Raw genomic sequence first — 15,571 nt, forward strand, 5'->3', positions numbered from 1 at the left:
TATGGAGGTTCCTTGAAAAACTAAAAATAGAATTACCATATGATCTGGTAATTCCACTACTGGGTATTTACCCAAAGAAAATGAAAACACTAATTCGGAAAGATGTATGCACCCTGAGGTTCATTGCAGCATTTACAATAGCCAAGATATAGCAGCAGCCCATGTGTCAATCCACAGATGAATGGATAAAGAAGTGGTGTGTATATAGGCAACGGAATATTACTCAGCCATCAAAAAGAATAAAATTTTGCTGTTTGCAAGAACATTGAAAGATCTCGAGGATATAATGTTAAGTGAAATGAGTCAGAGTAGAACAAATGCCATATGATCTCACTCATATGTGGAATTTAAGAACCAAATGAACAAATAAAAGAGACAAAAAACCAGATTCTGGTTACCAGAGGGGAAGTGAGTGGGGGCAATAGGTAAAATAGGTGAAGGGGATTAAAGAGCACACTTAACGTGATGAACACTGAATAATGTATAGAGTTATTGAATCACTATATTGTATAACTGAAACTAATATAACACTGTATGTTAATTATACTTGAATAAAGAAGAAGAGAAAAAAATTAAAATAGTGACTCAGAATGGTTAAATGACTTGCTTAAGGTCCACTAAAGTTACCATTATGTAATAGAACCAGAATATGAATTCAGATCTTTGGACTTTATGGCTGGAGCATTTCCATTATATCACAACTATCTCTTCCCTAAGAAATTGCAACAATTAATATTTATGTGACATTTATAATTAGAGAATTCTTTTAATAACATTTAATTTTATTCTTATTCCAGTCCTATAGAGATTGGTATTATTATGCACACTGATCATTTTATACCTTATTAAATTAAAAGGTCTAGGGGTGCCTGGGTGGCTCAGTCCTTAAGCATCTGCCTTCGGCTCACGTCATGATCCCAGGGTCCTGGGATCGAGCCCCACATCGGGCTCCCCGCTCAGCAGGAAGCCTACTTCTCCCTCTCCCACTCCCCCTGCTTGTGTTCCTTCTCTTGCTGTGTCTCTGTCAAATAAATAAAATCTTAAAAAAAAAATAAAAGATCTATATCTGCATGTTGAATGTAGTACTGAGGTGTTATGAAAGTACTTAATTTAATAAATACAAGGAATGCCTCTCCTATTTCCTCATTTACTTATTTTTTCCATAGTTTCTGCATTGTCTTAGTCTTCATTATTTGATGTGTCACACACTTCATACTTCTGTACATCATTATGCTTTGTAGCTGTAATACATGCTTCTGTACTTCAGCAGCTTTGTAGCTGTTTATTCCCTGTCTCTAGTCTTTTTTCTCTCTCCAACTCATCCTACACACAGCTGTTAGAATTCTTTCTCAGACACTGCTTTCATGTTTTCACTCCCACGATCAAGAACCTGCAGTGACTCTCTGTTGCCTTTCTGAAAAATCCAGAATTTTCATCCAGCCTTCAGTCTTTACTCCTTTGTTAATTCCAATTTACTATGTTCATTTGTAGATCCATTATGGCACCTACTACATAATATTTAGTCACTCTCATTTCTCTTTCTATGTATTTATATATATATATTTTTTACCATTTATCCCACCTAAAACACTTTATATCCTCTATGCCTTCCTTTCCACCCATATATCTTTCTTTCCTTTGTGTCACTGTGTAGAACATCATAGAGTACTCTGTATAGGGAGGTCACCGAGGGCTTAAATTGCAATTCAATTTATATAATTTTATAATTATATATTCAAAATTTTATTGTTACTATTTTTATTCTATGATTTTGTCTAATTTTGTATGAACAAAGGGACTGGAACTATAGTAAATGTGCTTTGTAAATAATTTGCAATATATTGAAGTTATTGTCAAGGTATAATATTAAGTGACGCCTTTGATTGTTCTGCTTCTTGCCTTCTGTCACTTCCCAGTGGTTTTTTCTCATATACTCTGTAAAAATATAAATAATAGTGTTTGAATATAGATACTTATGTATTCTTAACAGTCTGTCATTTTATTCTCACGTTGGCAGCTGATCTGTCTGCCACTCCACATGATGTTCCGGTGAAGTGTATAATATCTTGAATAGGGGAACACTTAGAATAGTTAAGAAGTTGAAATGTGCTCTAAGGAGGAGAATAGTGACAAGGGTAAAAGGAGCATTTTGGCCACTGCTATCATGCTTTTATCTTTAAATAATTAGAAACCACTTGAAAGACTAAGAAGACTGTGAAGGATTTTATGGAGCAAAGGGGTAATTTCTTTATTGATTTGTAAATACATAGGAAGGTTTTGGGATGTCCAAGAAGCGAGGGATGCTTATTTCCTAATCAGTACCTCAATGTTTTTATTACTGAAACTAGCTTCTTATCTGGTAACTTGATTTCCTTGACTTTGTTCTTTTTTAGAATCATCTTGGCTATTTTGGGGTCTTGTTTCTTCCACATTAAGTTTAGAATCAGCTTTGCCAAATTCTTTTTTTTTTTTTTTTTTTAGATTTTATTTATTTATTTGAGAGAGAGAGAATGAGAGATAGAGAGCACGAGAGGGAAGAGGGTCAGAGGGAGAAGCAGACTCCCTGCTGAGGCAGGGAGCCCAATGTGGGACTCGATCCCGGGACTCCAGGATCATGACCGGAGCCGAAGGCAGTTGCTTAACCAACTGAGCCACCCAGGTGCCCAGCTTTGCCAAATTCTTAAAACTCTGTTGGGATTTTGATTTGCATTGCAGTAAATTTTAGATTAACTTAAAATGGGCTGTTTATGGCATTAAATCTTTATGTATGTATAAGGTATATCTCCATGTAATTATGTGTTTAACAGCTTTCAACTAAGTTTTATAATTTTTAATTTTTCTCCATAAGCATTTTTGGTAGAATTTTGTTGTCTTATTTTTTTGTTGTTGATCTTGTAAATGTACCATTTAAAAAGTACTTTTCTTCTGTTGCACATACAGTTGGCTTTTGTATATTGTTCTAGCAACCTGCTGAGCTGTATTAATTTTAATAATTTGACTATAAATTCTTTTTTAGTGGCCATAAAATCTGCAAACAATGACAGTTTTCTTTCTTTCAAATCTTTATACCATAAACGCTTTTTTTTAAAAGATTATTTGAGAGAGTGAGAAAGAGCACGAGTGGAGGGGAGGGTCAGAGGAAGAGGGAGAGGCAGACCCCTGCTGAGCAGGGAGCCTCACGTGGGGCTCGATCCCAGGACCCTGAGATCATGACCTGAGCTGAAGGCAGTTGCTTAGCCGACTGAGCCACCCAGGCACCCCAACCAAAAACTTTTTTTGAATCTTCAAAAGCTTTCATATTTGAAAATTTGGGGATAAAAATTATCTTTAAAGACCCCAAAATTAGTAATACAGAGAAACCTTTATTTTATCCATGAAAAAAATGTGTTCCTGAGAGATAATGTGATATTTAAGGTCAACAATTGTGTGGTGGCAGACATAATACTAGAATTCTGGTTATAGTGATTATATTTTACCATGTTGTCCAATTCATCAGCATAAATGAATGAAATATTAAAGAAAAAGGATAAGTGAAAGCGATTAATTTAAAATAAAGGTAAATGTTAATATGCTTTATGAAGCTGATATTTGCATGATAATATACTTAATTTACTAATGTAAAGAATAATCTAATAACCTTACCAAAATTATAATAGCTAATCTTCAGAGTTTTTTTGAAATAAGCTTTCTCTGGAGCTATTCATCTATTTCAATTTGAAGATAACTCAGAAAGTTATTTTTATTCTCACCTTGGTACCTCCAATAAAGTGAACCTATTGGTGTGGGTTGTCTCTAGTATTTATATGAATGTGCAATACCTTGATTGCCTGAGTATTTGTGATGCTTGTTAAATAGTACTGGAGCACCTGGTGGCTCGGTCCATTAAGTGTCTGACTCTTGATTTTGGCTCGGGTTATGACCTCAGGGTTATGGGATCAAGCCCTGCGTCAGGCTCCATGCTCAGTGGGGAGTCTGCTTGAGATTCTTTTCCCCTCCCTCTCCTTCCCTTTCTGTTCTTCCCCCTGCTCATGTGTTCTCTCTCTCACTCTCTTTCTCTAAAATAAATTTTTTTAAAAATATAGTCTTATTGGATGCTTGTTTTGAAGTCAGTTATAAACCAATTTAAGGTTCAGGTGCTTCCAAGGATTGTGTAAATGTAAGAAAATCATAATTTAGATGGGAGGCAATTAGCACAGTATTTAAGAGTACAGGCTGTTAGTAAAACACTCTCTGGAGATGACATAACAATATATATAGAAAATCCTAAAGACTCCAACAAAACACTCTTAGAGCTAATAAACAAATTCAATAAAGAGGCAGGATATAAAATCAGTGTACAAAAATCTATTGTTTCTGTACACTAATAACAAACTATCAAAAAGAGAAATTAAGAAAATCCCATTTACAATTGTATCGAAAAATTAATAAAGTACCTAGGAATTAATTTAATCAAGGAGTTGGAAGACCTGTAAACTGAAAACTATAAGGCATTAATGAAAAAAGTTGAAGAACACAAATAAATGGAAAGATATTTTGTGCTCATGGATTGGAAGAATTAATATTGTTAAAATGACCATACTACTCAAAGCAATCTACAAATTCAGTGCAATCCCTATCAAAATTCCAATGGCATTTTTCACAGACAAAAAAACAAAAATTTGTATGGAACCACAAAAGACCCCAAATAGACAAAGCAATCTTGAGAAAGAAAAAAAAGGTGGAGTCATCACACTTCCTGATTTCAAACTATAGTGCAAAACTATAGTACTCAAAACCACTATGGTATTGGCATGAGAATAAATACAGCCCAATGGAACAAGATAGAGCCCCGGAATAAATCTATACATATGTGGTCAGTTAATTTACAACAAAGAAGTGAAGAATATAAAATAGTGAAAGGATGGTCTCTTCGATACATGATGTTAGGAAAACTGGACAGCCACATGCAAAAGAACAAAACTGGACTGCTAACTTAGATTGTACATAAGCATCAACTCAAAATGGATTAAAGACTTGAATGGGAGAACCTGAAACCATAAAACTTTTAGAAGAAAACATAGTAAATTCTGACATCAGTCTTGGTGATGATTTTTTTAAATTTGACAACAGAAGCAAAAATTAAAAAGTGGGACTGTATTGAACTAAAAAGCTTCTGTACATCAAAGGAAACCATCAACAAAATGAAAAAAAATCTACGAAATGGGAGAAGATAATCTGTAAATCATATATCTGATAAGGGGTTAATACCCCAAATATATAAAGAACCCATATAACTAACAAGAAATAATCCAATTAAAAAATGGTCAGAGGATCTGAATAGACATTTTCCAAAGAAGACATGCTGATGGCAAATAGTTATATGAAAATATTCTTAATATTACTAATCATCAGGGAAATGCAAATCAAAACTACAGTATCACCTCCCGCCTGTTAGAATGGCTATTACCAAAAATACAAGAAATAACAAGTGCTGGTGAGGATACGGAGAAAGTACTCTCATGCGCTGTTGATAGGAATGTAAATTAGTACAGCCACTATGGAAAACAATAAGTAGGTTCATCAAAAAGTTAAAAGTAGGACTAACATATGATCTAGCAATTATATATCTGGGTATTTATCCTAAGGAAATAAAAACACTAACTCAAAAAGATATCTGAACCCCATGTTTATTGTATTATTTACAGTAGCTGAGACATAGAAACAACATAAGTGTCTATGGATAAATGGATGGATAAAGAAGATGTGGTATGTATGTACAATGGAATATTATTTAGCTATAAAAGAAGGAAATTCTGCTAATTGTGACAACATGGATGGACCTTTGAAGGCATTATGCTAAATGAGATAAAGCAGAGGAAAACAAATACTGTATGATCTCACTTATATGTGGAATCTAAAAAACATAGATACAAGGAACAGATTGGTGGTTGCCAGAGGCAGGGGGTAGTAGGTGGGGAAAATGGGTAAAAGTGGTTAAAAGGTGCAACTTCCAGGGGCACCTAGGTAGCTCAGTTAGTTAAGCCGTCTGACTCTTGATCTCAGCTCAGGTCTTGATCTCAGGGTCGTTTGGGCTCCACATTAGGCTCCATGTTGGGCTCCGCATTGGGCTCCACTGTGGGCATGGAGCCTACTTAAAAAAAAAAAAGGTACAGACTTCCAGTTATAAAACTAGTAAGTCCTGGAGATGTAATGCACAGCATGATGAGAAAAAAAAAGAAACGGTACAAACTCTAGAGTCAGGCCAGACTACAAAGTCTGATCTAACTTCAGAAGTAGGCAGGAATGATGACTTATGTTGCATTTGCTTCAGATTGCTACCAAACCAACAAAGAAGCAATGCGAAGTATATGTGAGATAAGAATATGAGGAAGTGACTACAGCTCTCCTCTACTTGTTTGTTACCGTGGTGATCCTGAATTTGGTAGTTTGTGAAGACCTGCAAAGCGTGAGAAACCAGCCAGGTCAGAGGGATCCAGAACAATCACCAGCACTGCCTGCCATCCCATTAGGCAATTTCTTGCTGTGCTTGAGATGTATACTTACATGTTTTATTTCCTACTGCATCATCAGGCCTTCAGCAAACCTGGAAAAGGCCTGTAAAAGTCCTAGCTAATTTGTTTATCTTGGATGAACTATTTAATCTCTCTCAGCCTTAGTGCCCTTGTTTATAAGATGGAGAAAGAAGACCTATAAGGGGTGAATTTTGGTGGTTCATCAATTGGATTGGGAGTAATTCCCAAATTCCTTGCACCATTCCACAATTTCATGAATCAGCCTATCATTTTTTCTGATTATTGCACTGATTATCATTTTTTCTGATTATTTTTCTGATTATTATTATGGCCTAGCATCAACTGACTTGGCATTAATGTAATGATCCTGAATACTGGTTTTACTGTGACAATCTTAATTACCATAAGAAAGGTCATAAAAGGGTATAGGTTTGTAAGTTGAGCCATTTTGAGTTACGAGTTGCCTGTATAGACCAGGCAGGAGTAACATGCCTCTTAGTAAGAAAAGGAGAAAGAAGCAGATGCTTGCAGAAGAGCCGAGTCACATTAGTGACAAAACACTGGCATCCATAATGTTTCACAGGTTTTTATTGTTGATATCTCAAACTACTTTCTGGTCTCTGTAGGGCTTTATTCTTGAATTTTCACTGAATTATGTGCCATGCTAATTCATCTTCCTTCTTTGAACTAGCTTTAGTGATTCCTTACAAATAAGAGAGCCTAACTAGAGTACCTATTAGGGGGTGGATAAAGGGTTAACAAAGCCCTTTTCTAATATAAAAAAAATGGACTTTTGTTCACTTTGTAACTCTGTTCTTTTGGATATCTAATAAGGTAGGCAACATTGCTTTTGGTAAATTGTTCCCTTACTGATTAGATAATTGTAAGTGGACCAGGATAAATAAATCATAAGTACTTGAGGAGAAGCCCATACGTTTGGGCTTCTCTGAGTGGGAGGATTCTTGTAACTGGGCTTGTTCCTTGGAGGGACCCTGAAAAGTATGTCTATGGAGTTATTGCACAAGAGGTTGACTCTAGTTGGGCATGAGGTTTCTAAACGAAAGTGGATATTCTGCCCACCCATATAAGTCTCACTGCCTCATCCTTGAGTTATAATCTGAAGCACCAAAAAGGATAGCTTGGGAGGATCACGTACACATATACACTTATGCCATGCTGTTAGCTATAGCCTCTTAGACTTGAAAGAGAAAGTCCTGGACAGTTATGTATATTGCTATAGATTGTTGTGCGGGTACTCCCGTGGAAGAGGAATGTCTAACAGTTTTTATATTTTGTTGCTATAACAAATAGCCACAAATTTAGTGGATTAAAGTAATGCACACTAGTTTTGGATATCAGATGGCCAAAATGTGTCGTCAGATCTGTGTTCCTTCTGAAAGCTCTAGGGGAAAATCTATTTCCTTATTTTTTCCAGCTTCTAGAGGCTTCCTGCTTTCCTTGGCTCATGGCCCTATTCTCCATTTTTAAAGTTACCAGCATAACATCTTCAGTGACTCTTCTGTTGTCATATTTCTTTCTTCCTCTTTGTTTCTGCTGTCACATTACCTTCTCTGACTCTGATGCTCTCTCTTATAAGGACCTAGTGGTTACAATGGGTTTACTCAGATAATTCAGGATAACCTCCTCATCTCAAGATCCCTAACTTAATCACATCTGCAAATTCACTTTTATCTTTAAAGGTAATGTGTTTACAGTTTCTGGGGATTAGGACATAGGCATCTTTTGGGGCCGTCTTTTAGGTCTACCTGTCTTACTGGCAAATGTTTCCTGTTCTGTATCCTTCTAACTGAATTTGATGCCAACTGTGGTCATCTTGAATGTTTAATGGATCCTATCAAGAAGACACCTAGTGGGTGTGACAGATAGGAGATTTGGAATACTGGAAAGTGAGGAATCATGAAACCCAAGAAGAGTTGGCCAAGAAAATAGCGCCACATAAGAGGTGCACTCAATTCCTTATGAATTAGATGAGTAAAATTATGATTATAATAGTTTGAAGAGTTAATGGGAAGCAAGGAAGTAGAAAAAGTGCCTGGAGGATCTTGACTGAGAATGAAGGAGAAAGGGAGCATAGACTGAGGGGACTTAGAACCGAGACAGATTTTTGTATTTGAGACAGAAGGACTTTATTTAGGGGAATATGCCAAAAGAAGGGAAATGTAAAAACTGGAAGGGAGGGAATAAAATTAATTTGGGGGTTCTTAGGTATCTGCATTGACTCTTCCATTTATTACACTGATTCTTTCTGAAGTACATTGAAAAATTGGGGGGAACCAATAAAATGCCTGATGCATTTGAGGTTATATGACTGAGGATGGGTGCTAGGTTGGTCTGATAAATAGGAAGGAAGGCAACTGGTAGGGGGTGGGGTGGAATATGCACTAATTTAATTTACTTCTTTTCTCCATCTTCCCTCTTTCCCTTTTCCAACCAATAAATATATGTTGAGAGCCTATGGTGTTTAGAATACACTTGACGGGCACCTGGGTGGCTCAGTTGGTTAAGCGACTGCCTTTGGCTCAGGTCATGATCCTGGAGTCCCGGGATCGAGTCCCACATCGGGCTCCCTGCTTGGCGGAGAGTCGGCTTCTCCCTCTGACCCTCTTCCCTCTCGGGCTCTCTATCTCTCATTCCCCCTCTCTCTCAAATAAATAAATAAAATCTTAAAAAAAAATAGAATACACTTGACAATTTGTACAATTTAAAATGAAGTGGAGATATAGGGAAGAGAAAAGGGCAGGAGAGTAAACTGTAGCCTCCAAGAAAAAACGTACATGTTTGGATGGTGGCAATGGGAGTGACCAAAAAATAAGTCAGATTCAACTTGACATTTCACTGTAAGTGGTGGTAATAATAAGTATTTCTAAGAGAGTTCTGAGGATTCTAATGGAGAATAGATAAAAACAATGTAATTCTCTGTCACGTTATATCTGACTCTTCCTGAGCTGTTAAAAGGGTAAGTGAAATTAACATTTGTGGACATAATTTGATTTCTTTGGAGAAAAGATATCTCACAGAATTTTGTATTAATGGTTTCCAAGAATTTGACCTGAGCATAAGTGGGAGGTTACTCAATTCAGTAAAAGGTATCCTGACATTAAATCCTTAACACCCACCCATTAACTTTTATTCAACATTATATCCATGCCCAAGGCTTCCAATCTTGAAATTCAGATATGTTATTTTAGAAAGTAAAACCCTTATTAATCACAACTTAATTTACCTAAAATGTCAGTTTTTCTCCACTGTATTAGAAGCAAAGGACAATCAAATAAGACCTTAATAGGGAGTTTGTTCTAACAAATATATTTTAGGTTTTATCCTGGGCAAATAAAATCTAACTTAATTTCCTGCATTTCACTGAATTCTGTTTATATTGTTATATTTAATAAAATAGATATTCAAATGTTAGCTTTCATATACTAATAAAGATTTTTGTTTAATAGATTATTCTTATTTAGGAAAGTAGATACTGTCTTTTTTTTTTTTTTTTTGCATTTCACTATTTATTTAGATGTTTGGCTTTCACACTAGGTTTTTACAAACTGGTGAACCCTGACAAATTATTTCTCCCATGGAGCTGTAACTACACATTACAAGACAGTATAAATATATGGTTGAACTAACATTAATACACATTGCTTTTTGATCAGTTATATAATAAATTATCAAATATCTAAATACTGACTAACAAAAATCAATGGTTACATAAGCCTGATATACACTAGTATGACTGTGGGCAATGTAAATATAAAATGAGCAAACAAATAACCATATAGTCTTTGATTCCAATGTTTGAAATGACTGAAGGAATGAACCACATAAAATCTAGCATGTTCATAGTTCCTAGGTTTTAGTTCTATATGATACTAAAAATATACAAGTGTTATTTATATTGAGTATTTTGGTACCTAATCTGTCTATATTTCTTATGTTTCGATAAGATTCTGGCATGGGAAAAGATTTAAAGACTGAAGGCTCAGTACCGTATGATTTCAGGAAGGGTCGGCTAGTACAAATGATAAGCAGATTTGAACTGCTGAACTGCTGAACTGCTAAGCGTCCAGAAAGGTTGGCTGTAACCCAAACAGAGGTTCTATGAAGCATGTAACCTGGTAAAACTGCTTTTCAGTATTCCTACAAAAGTTTCATTAGACTTATTCACCGAGCCAACTTCTTGGGTAATGTGCACAGCAAATTAGGTCCTGTCTGAAGTTCCACTTCCAAGACAGTAGCGTCAGGCACCCCAGTTTTATTGGCCATTGATGTTTTTGCAGCACAGACACATTCTATAGTGATACTTCTCTAAATACAGAAGTTACTTGATGTTAAAGCTCCATGGCTGCTTTTGTCTTACAATCTGTACTGCATCTCTATGTTTCATTCCTGAGCACACAAGCATTGGAGCTCTCCCGTGGCCTGCAACACAATGAACAGCAGCGCAACAACCAGGTTCTTCACAAAACTTGATTTTTGCAAAACTTAAACAGTTATCAGTAATCTGGTTGGATGGTGGTACAACTTCATCAAAAGGCCACTCAAGAACATGGATGCCTTCCTTTTCCATAAGAGCAGTGTTGCTTCCTATACTCTTACTATTGTGGTAATGCCCTGTTTCTTAAGTTTCTCAATAACTTTGTTTAAGGTCTTATTGGTTGGATTGTGTATAATAAATATATTCTTTTATGGTTGACTTCCATGGGAGTTGAGCAGTTCATTAAGCCATGTTCATTTAGTTTAAAATATTCGTTAGAGTTATGAGCTAATTTTAAAAATTGAATATAGAAATGTAAAGAAACTTCAACAGCCTCCACTTGAAATTCTCAGTGCTGTGAGTATGAAGTTGGGAGTAATGGGAAATGAAATGAACCTCCTAACAAGAAGCAGGAAATCTTCAATCCACTAATATTGAGCAAATGGAAAGGTAGTGCACTGAGGCTTACCCCATCTAGGTCAGAACTGGAAAATGCTTTGCGGATTTCAATTCAACACTTCTGTGGTCAGGCTAACTGCTCTTCTGTGGCTTCTTGGAGAGCTAATGAATTTCTACAGTTCTCTTGCCCTCATAAATGTCATGCTGTGCTTGGCAGTAATCTTTCCTGTCCTTTAGAAACTTCATACATGTGTGATGATAGAAAAGAATATACTCACTCATTGAAGGTTGTAGCTTAATGCTACAGTGGGTGCTGAGGTGGCAGCGACACAGGTGGCCATGGCTACAGCCTCAGGACAGGGCGTCCATGGTGGCCAGTGGCAGGGTGGAGGCCGTGCAAGAGCTGCTAGGGGCACTGGGCCAGTATTGGGTTTTGAAAAAAAGTTGAAATCAGAACATTCCAGTCCCCGGCATTTTTAGTCAGATTTTTATTGTAATTTAAAAAAGATTTGGGGAAGATTTTTTTCCAGTTTTTTTTTTAAAGGTGAAAACAGACTTAAAATCTGTAGCTCTGTAATTAAATTATTTATTTAAAATTTTAAAAATGTTTGTTATGAAGTTTAAACATAAATTTCATTGAGCCATGGAAAATAGAAATACTAAGGTGTGATTCTTATGAGGAAAAGTGATGTCCCTTTAATATTTGTTGATGTGAGTATTGAAATTATTAAAGATTTATTGTTGTTGTTTGGCTCTGCTCATTACTTGGGAGTGGAGTAAAAGCCAGGGTATTCCATTGTGCCAAAGAATGTAGTAATGGATGGAAAATGTGTGGGCTTGGAAATAAAACCTCAACTCCCCTGCTTACCAGCCTTGTAACTTAGGGCAAGTGGTTTGACCTCACTGAATTTCCTTATCTTTAGAATGAAGACAAGAGTATTCTTCAGGATTGTTGTGATTTAGTGAGAATGAAGTATCTGACAGGACTGCAGCACAGTGCCTGTCACAAAGTCAACCCAGCAAATATTTGTTTCCACCATACTGTCCCTGTTAAAAGTTCCTGACTCAGAATTCTTCCTTCCCCTTTTATTTTTAATTTGCTTGTCTACTAAAATTCTGTGTTCAAATTTGTTTTTGGAAGTTCTACCATATTGCTTGACATAGCTCTTCTGAATTTAAATCAGTTTTCTCTTTTACTCTCAAGAAATGAAGTACAGTGGTTCATTCTGTAGTCTTACCTTGTTTCCATTTTTCTATAACTTCTCTTATTTTTCAATAATCTTATTGAAATGTGAATCTATATTTGATAATTTGGATAAAATATTGTAGTAAGTGCTTGTACAATTTAATATGGAATGGTTAAATCCATGACAATGAACACCATTTTATCGCTTTTAAAAAAACAAACTGTTGCATTACATTCCACTGAGATTTATTATTATCTTCCAGTTAATTACTCTTTTTATATGTGATAGTCTCTATTTTATATTTTTCTTCTTTAATTTTTGTTCTAGTTGATTCTTATGATCAAATTGAAGGGCAAAGTGGTGGCAAAATACTGTTCACCAGTGTTTGGTCTCTATATCTTATCCTTTGGCAAGTGGATTTTTAAAATAAATGATAAAACTGATACCTCAGAAGAAGCATAGCCATCCAAGTCCTCTTGATGAAAAGAATATCTAAATTCTTTTGCTTAATGTGCGGAGGAAGTTAAGAGGACCTTTTGATTTTTTTTGTTATTTGAGAATGGAAGTGTACCAGAGAAGACATATTGTGGATATTTGCATGTATTTTTCAGACAAAATTTGCAGTTCAGGTGTTGTGGTCAAGTACTAGGAGAGTGCTTAGAGCATTCTAAAAATTTTACATATAGACTGTTAAAATCTACTGGTGCTAAGCAAGACTCCAAGATATGTAAAGTGGTTCAGTTGGGGAGACCTGACTAAATCAGTACAGATCATTACTAGAAAAATAACAAAAGTAAAATTTCTGTTAAACATGAGAATATGTGAAAGACTGCACATAATGTTTCCCATTTTGATGGACTATATGCAGTATATCAAGATTTTAAAAAATTTTATCCTATGTATTTTGACAAAAATAGGTTATGCTTGGTCAGTGGCATTCATTAATGCAACATTCTTTATTTGACTCTTGACCTTTCTGTGAACCCATCCATAATGGTGGGGAAATGCAGTAACTTGTGATTTGGGTAATATAATGTACGGATTTGAATTCCAAGCCTTGAGGCTGGTGTGCTTGAGTAAGTCAGTAAACTAGTTAGTGGGAAGTTGAGCAATGGAAAACGGGAAGAGATTAAAAAAAAAAAATTGCCTACAGGAAAGGGGAAGGACATGGGTGAGGTGGCTCTGCTGCTTGCCCCCTACCCCATTATAGGAAGAGTGGTTAAGATTGGGGAGTGTTTGGAAGCAGAGATGAAGCAGGGAAGACTTAGGTAGAGGCTACAGGTGCTTGTGCAGATGGTTGAGAGTGAAGATATCAGGCTTGGTGGCTGAAAAGACCTGGTGAGGGAAGAGCCAGCAGCAGGATGTAATCCCATCACCTTTCTGTAGAAAAGAGTCAGGGGCTTTGGGGAATTGATTGGAGACTGTGTAGGACATTAACCTCTGTACCTCTTTGAAGTTCTGTTCTCTAATTTTTGCATTTAAGTGGGCACTTAAAATTTTAAGTTATACCTTACTACGTTTAAAGGAGAAATTATATGCTTTAGTGCTATTCTTTAATTTGAAAGTTTGCTAAGGTCTCTGGATGGTTCCATTTAGAATTTCAAGGGCCTATTTTATGTCAGTTATGTGCTATAAATATTGAACAGCAATAATGAGTTTATGCATTTACCTTAATTACCTGAGTTGATTAAATTATCAGTATAAAACAAAACACATCATTATATTCTTCCAAATCCTAGTTCATATAATTTAAGGGTAATACAGGATTGTTAAAAGCAAATAAATGATCATGTCAAACAACTGGGTTGGAATCTGAACTCTTCTATTTACTAGCTGTGTGACCTGGGACATGTTACTTAACTTCTGTGTACCTCAGTTTCATAAGCTGTAAAATAGGGATGATAATAATACATATCTTGGAAATAATGTATGAGATAGTTCTTATAATGTGCTTATCTTATTAGTGTAGTGCTTGAGATATATACCAAATGCCCAATAAATGCTCTAGTATTATACTAAATCACATGTGACTTTAAATACATGAACCTATAACTAGCTAGCTCTACCTTCATGTGATGTGTCTGCTACTGTTAATTTCCTGTCTCTGCAATGCAGTTTTTGAGTTTTATTTCTAATAATATAAGTATAAAATACTTGGCATCCTGTAGTCTAGTAACGCCAGTTGTCTGACATTTGGCAAATTGAAAGTAATTCAGAAAATCCTAATGGTCTAGAACCTATTTGGCTAGCAGATTTGTTATGATTAGTTTCATAGTACATTGGTGATGAGATTTATTAACTTGGAAATTCCTCAAGACATGGAATAAAAGGAGAAAAGCCTAAAAGTAAATTATTCTGGCATCAAGCTAATGATTATACAACAAAATTTGTTGAATTTGCTTGGTCCAACAGTCACTACATTGCTACAGAAGCAATAATCTACAGAATATCCTGAATAATTTATGTCAGGGGAAAAAAAAAGCCCAACACCTATGAGCAGAAACCCAGATATTTAAGAGAGCATCAAAGATCCCTATGATTCTCAGATCTCCTGCTGCCTTAATTTCAGCTACTATTCTACATTGGGATGTTGATATTACTGAAGATAAGCCTGGTGTCCTAGCTCTGGGAGCTAAAGATGCTCTCAGGTTAAATATCTGATTAGTAGCATGGCTATAGAGTGGAAAGTAATTTTAAGTGAACATTTAAAAAACATTTTTACCAACACAGTAATTTATTTAAATTTAATTCAGTGAAAAATTTTTATTAAGGTTATATCAGTCTATTAATAAATGAAGAGTTATGCTTTTTGAAATGTCACACTCTAATGGTGTAGGGAAGTGAAAGATTACTCATCTTTTTTAAATGGGCTTTTTGGGGCGCCTGAGTGGCTCAGTTGTTAAGCGTCTGCCTTTGGCTTAGGTCATGGTCCCAGGGTCCTGGGATTGAGCCCCACATCGGGCTCCCTGCTCGGTGGG

The 15,571-nt window shown here is 35.8% G+C and overlaps 1 protein-coding gene and 1 pseudogene across 1 annotated transcript in view; one reads left to right on the forward strand and one right to left on the reverse strand.

The window, feature by feature from the left end:
* PIGK (phosphatidylinositol glycan anchor biosynthesis class K) overlaps positions 1–15,571 on the forward strand; it is a 109,431-nt gene that overhangs the window by 13,056 nt on the left and 80,804 nt on the right. The gene's annotated exons all lie outside the window — the stretch shown is intronic.
* LOC148164514 (protein tyrosine phosphatase type IVA 1 pseudogene) lies at positions 10,630–11,747 on the reverse strand (annotated as a pseudogene).

The sequence above is a fragment of the Eumetopias jubatus genome, unplaced genomic scaffold, assembly GCF_037043125.1.
Source record: "Eumetopias jubatus isolate StellerSeaLion01/CBP00866 unplaced genomic scaffold, mEumJub1_p1.0 scaffold_4, whole genome shotgun sequence".
Taxonomy (NCBI): Eukaryota; Metazoa; Chordata; class Mammalia; order Carnivora; family Otariidae; genus Eumetopias; species Eumetopias jubatus.